The following is a 4,616-nucleotide window of genomic DNA, read 5'->3' as shown; positions in this document are numbered from 1 at the left end:
AGGCACGTCTTCTTGCCACTTCTTCCCCTGAAGCAGGTGCCTGGTTACAAGCTATCCCATCTTCTTTCCTAGGGCTGCATCTTCCAGACGAAAGTTTTCGAATCGCTTGTGCGTTACGTTTGGGAGCAGATGTCTGTGAACAACACCAGTGTCCTGCTTGCGGAAGTTTAATGGGTAAGAAAGGTATACATGGCCTATCATGTGTTCACAGTGCTGGCAGATACTCTCGACACTCCACTGTTAACGATCTCATTATGAGAGCCCTCATATCCTCTGGAACGCCTTCCGTGAGAGAGCCAATGGGGTGTAGTCGCTCTGATGGCAAGAGACCTGATGGAATGTCTTTGGTGCCTTGGAAACGAGGGAAGGCTTTAATATGGGATTTCACTTGTACCTATACCCTAGCCCCCTCTAATCTTCCTTCATCTTCGACAAAAGCTGGGACGGTTGCAACTCGCAGAGAATATGAAAAGAGACGAAAGTATAGCAACCTGTTGGACAAATACCACTTCGTCACCATAGCCATTGAAACTTGTGGGTCCTGGGGTCAGGAAGGTCTAAACTTCATTAATGAAGTTGGACACCGTATAGCTATTAACACAGGAGACACCCGAGCTTCATCCTATCTTATACAAAGGATAAGTATGGCTGTGCAAAGAGGGAACGTAGCAGCGATGCTAGGAACTCTCCCTCCGGGAAAAGCTTTGGACGAAAATTTCCTTTTGTAATCACTTTCCTCTCACCAAACTCTCGAAAAAAAAAAAATTATTGTGTATTTAATGACTTTAGATTTCTGGAAACAATGTGTGCAGAATAAAGTGATTATAGTGGGAAAAAAAAGTTAAAGTAACTATATATTTCAGTAGCAAAAATATGTAGTAATTAATTTCATGTACAAGAAGTCAATTTTTATACAATTATTAGCACTGAGCACTTGTTATAAGCTTAATTTCACTGAAGATATTTTTTGCCATTAAACAAATGCCAGTAAGATTCTGATAAACATTAAAAAAAAAAAAAAAGAAAGTAAATTAGTATATAAAACTTCTTTTCATTTTAAGCATTTCAAAGATTCTCGTAATTTAATAGCGTTCCGGATTTTCATTTTTGAAATATGGCAACCCTAATGTATGTGTATCTTTAATAGGCAAAAGGTTTCTCAAACTTCAATTTTCATGTTGATAGAATACATTACAGAACATGTAACTGTACTTAACCCTTATAGGATCTTGGCTTTTTGGGCTATTTTTTTTAGACTTTCAGTCAAGCAGCTACTGCATCGTCACTATTTATGCTAGGATCATGGTTCATACCTCATTCTCTTCAGAATAGAGCTGGCTTTCAAATGGTGCCACTTGCATGCCCATACCATATACCAGGAGAGGGAAAATTGATGTCGAAGGGAAAATTTTGAGGGGGAATTTTTTTTGTCCAACTTTGGGCCCCCCTGTCCCCCCCCCCCCTGTGTGAACGTAGAGACCTCCAAAAAATCTGATAAATAGTACTTGGTAAACTAAATGCGTGTACCAAATTTCAAGTTTCTATCTTGAATAGTAAGGGCGGGAGAAATTTTATCAAAAATTCCCACAATGCCCCAAATTACCACAAAACACTATGATCTCAGGGAAAATATTTCCTGCTACATCCCTAATTACCCTAAAGACATGTGTCGCCCATATTCTCTTCTGAATAGAACTGCCTTTCAGGCGGTACCATTCACATGTCTCCATCATGTATCTAAGGCGGGAAATTCCAGAAAAAAGGGATTTTTTGGGTCTAAATTTCCCTTTTTTCAACTTTTAGCCCCTCTGGACCCCCCTTGTTTTAACGCAGAAATCTGAAAAAAATCTGTTAAATGCTACTCGGTGGACTGAATGTTTGTGCACAATTTCAATCTTCTAGGTGCAAAAATAAGCCCGCCAAAAAAAAAAAAAATTAGAAAATTCCCCATGTTACCCTATACAGAAGTATATTTTGAAAAAAATTCACTGAGACGTCCCTAATTACCCTAGAATAATAATTCGACCGTCATTCTCTTCAGAATGGAACGGCCTTTCAGACGGTATGACTCACGTGTCTCCATCATGTATGTGAGGCGGAAAAATCATGAAAAACGGGGTTTTTTGGGTCTAAAAATCCCTTTTTTCAATTTTTCCCCCTTAATGCCCACCTGTTTTAATGCAGAGATCTGAAAAAATCTGAGAAATACTACTAGGTGAGCTGAATGTTTGTGCACAATTTCAATCTTCTAGGTGCAAAAGTAAGCCCGCAAAAAAAAAAAAAAAAAAAAAAAAAAAAAAAAAAAAAATTATATATATATATATATATATATATATATATATATATATATATATATATATATATATATATATATATATATACCCACCATGTCCCATTTTTCCCTACATAGAAGTATATTTTTCAAAAAATCCCTGAGACGTCCCTAATTACCCTAGGATAATGATTTGACCGTCATTCTCTTCAGAATGGAACTGCCTTTCAGACGGTATGACTCACTTGTCCCCATCATGTATGTGAGGCGGGAAAATCCTGAAAAACGGGATTTTTTGGGTAAAAATATCCCTTTTTTCAACCCTTCGCCCCTCTGGTTCCCCCCTGTTTTAGCACTGACATCGGAACAAAAAATCTGGTAAATACTACTCGGTGGACTGAATGTTTGTGCAAAATTTCAATCTTCTACGTGAAAAAATAAGCCCGCCAAAAAATAATGAACATAGGCTTCATAAGGGAAAATTTCTATTTCAAAATTATGATGTCATCACCTCCTATGTCTGGACGCAGGACGGTCTGAAACCATACGTAATGTCTTCTACAATGTATCTGGACTTGAAAAAAAAAAAAAAACGGACGAAAAAGCTCAAATAGAACAGAAATAACGCAACGTACGATGAAAAATGCGTATCGTACAAAATGTATGATAAGATCCCCAAAGGGTTAATTGTTACTGATAATGTTATTTTCACTTTTGAAACTATGTTGCTCTATGCTATTTCCGAAGCTTTAAGCTTTATGATATAACCGAAGCTATTTCAACATATAATGAAAAAATCAAACACTCAGCTGCTAACGTAGACAAAAAATCGAAATATAAATATGTAAAAACACTTAACAAATAAAACACAGTTCTGACCAGAGCAGAATGAAATATATTAAAAACTATACTTACAATGTGTTACAGTTTCAAGGACCTAACGTCCTCTTCATCAGAGTGTTGGTGTCTGATGAAGAGGACGTTAGGTCCTTGAAACTGTAACACATTGTAAGTATAGTTTTTAATATATTTCATTCTGCTCTGGTCAGAACTGTGTTTTATTTGTTAAGCTACTTATCCAGAGCCATGGAGTTTGTTCAGTAAAAACACTGTCTAATGCGCAACGAAATTTCTTAAGATGGTAACTCTGTTCATATTAAGTTAGGGAAGTTCAGGTGAAAAAAATTAGAAGGGTCATGCCTCTTCTACTGACGCTTGCTCCTGCACAAGTGGAGGTAGTTATCTATTTTGTCGACCAATAGGACTTCCAGTGGAGTGTTGGGCATGGAGTAACCCTAATACTCGGTGTCTCTGGCTGGGGATAGGAAGATGTGTTCCTCCAAATATCTTGTCTAGGAGATGAAATACACCAAGACGAATGTTGCGATGTATAACCACATAAAAATTTTATACATCTAGTCTCACAACTTTATTGGATTTTTCATCTTTTTTTAAAAAAAATCCACTTAAACCTTGTCGTGTGCCAGAACTGAAGCATTCGTAGTTCATGAGAAGTTATATTGCTCTCAAGTACTCTCAGCGCTTCAAACCGAGTTAAATTAATTTCGAAAGATGTAATGAAACTAATATAATGTCTATGCATTTTATAGCTTCACAATAATAACACTTATAAAGGATAGACAAGAGTTTATCTACTTATAGATAATCCTCTATATAGAGTATCCTGTACCACGGAAAAGATTGTCTGCTGGTTCAGAATACGACTGCTGCGTTTATGTCTTACGGTAAAAGGCAGAGGCTAGTCGTCTGCTGGTGATGTTGCTCTTGGACAGCCTATGAGCGACATTTGCTCATAGGACCATAACAGTAGGGCCATTCTGGAAACGATGCCATAACCTTGAAACTTCTTTTTCAATCAATGTTAAATTCTCTGGTCACTTCTGCCTACGACCGACCCAATTTCAATTTTTCACTAATTCGACTGCGGTCAACGTTACTCAAATGATGTTCAAATGCCTACAATGGGTATCAAATATACCATCAGCACTACTCTGCTTCACGCACCGGATAATACAACGCTGCCCGATGTGATGAAAGTATGTGTTGATAACAATGGACAATAGGGCGCTGCTGTGCAAGTTCTCGAATCACTACTCTAGTGATGGTTACTGAGTTTGAATCTGTCCAATAGGCATGTGGTGTTCCAGTCTGATGGACTTCAAATCATAATAACACCAAGTTGTTTCAAGTTTTGTGGAGCCGTGTATTCGTATTCTGTAAAGCAAGAACTTCTCAAATATGAACACTCGTGTCTTAAAAAAAAAGCAATAATGGTGAAATTTTCGGGCATGTTGGTCACATGATTTTATAGTTAAATGCAACA

Source organism: Thermobia domestica, chromosome 9 (genome assembly GCF_964235325.1).
Source record: "Thermobia domestica chromosome 9, izTheDome1.hap1.1, whole genome shotgun sequence".
Lineage (NCBI taxonomy): Eukaryota > Metazoa > Arthropoda > Insecta > Zygentoma > Lepismatidae > Thermobia > Thermobia domestica.
This window is presented reverse-complemented; position numbering follows the sequence as displayed.